This window comes from Bison bison, unplaced genomic scaffold, assembly GCF_000754665.1.
Source record: "Bison bison bison isolate TAMUID 2011002044 unplaced genomic scaffold, Bison_UMD1.0 scf7180017864508, whole genome shotgun sequence".
Taxonomy (NCBI): Eukaryota; Metazoa; Chordata; class Mammalia; order Artiodactyla; family Bovidae; genus Bison; species Bison bison.
In genome coordinates, this window is record NW_011495064.1 from 1,140,669 (window position 1) to 1,141,739 (window position 1,071).

Sequence of the window (1,071 nt, forward strand, 5' to 3'; positions counted from 1 at the left end):
GGTGGGGGGGGAGGCGGGGCTCTGAATCTACCTGAGCTGGAGGTGGCTTTAGCTAGAGGCCGAAAGCTCAGGTCCCAGACTCCACGTGGCTGTGGTCAGAGGCTTTTATTGTTGCTCAGGCGCCCAGTCGTGTCCAGACTTTTTCCTATCCATGGACTGCAGCACGCCAGGCCTCCCTGTCCCTCATCATCTCCTGGAGTTCGCACAAGTTCATGTTCATTGAATCCATGATGCAGTCCAGCCATCTCATCCTCTGACGCCTTCTTCTCATTCTATCCTCAATCTTTCCCAGCATCAGGGACTTTTCAAATGAGTCGTCTGTTCGCAACATATGACCAAATACTGGAGCTTCAACTTCAGCATCAGTCTTTCTAGTGAATAATCAGGGTTGAGCTCCCTTAAGATTGACTGGTTTGGTCTCCTTGCTGTCCAAGGGGCTTTTGGGAGTCTTCTCCAGCACCATAGTTCGAAGGCATCAATTCTTTGGCGTTGTGCCTTCTTTACAGTCTAGCTCCCACAACCGTATGTGACCATTGGGAAGACCACAGCCTTGACTATACAGACCATTGCTGGCAGAGCAATGTCTCTGCTTTTCAACACACTGTTTAGGTTTGTCATCGCTTTCCTGCCAAGAAACAATCGTCTTCTGATTTCATGTCTGCAGTCACTGTCCGCAGTGATTTTGGAGTCCAAGAAGAGGAAATCTGTCACTACTTCCACCTTTTCCCCTTCTATTTGCAATGCAGTAATGTGGCCAGAATTTGGCAATAAGGAGTTCATGATCTGAGCCACAATGCAGAAACAGTGGAAACAGTGTCAGATTTTATTTTGGGGGGCTCCAAAATCACTGCAGATGGTGACTGCAGCCATGAAATTAAAAGACACTTACTCCTTGGAAGGAAAGTTATGACCAACCTAGATAGCATATTCAAAAGCAGAGACATTACTTTGCCAACAAAGTCCGTCTAGTCAAGGCTATGGTTTTTCCTGTGGTCATGTATGGATGTGAGAGTTGGACTGTGAAGAAGGCTGAGCACCGAAGAATTGATGCTTTTGAACTGTGGTGCTGGA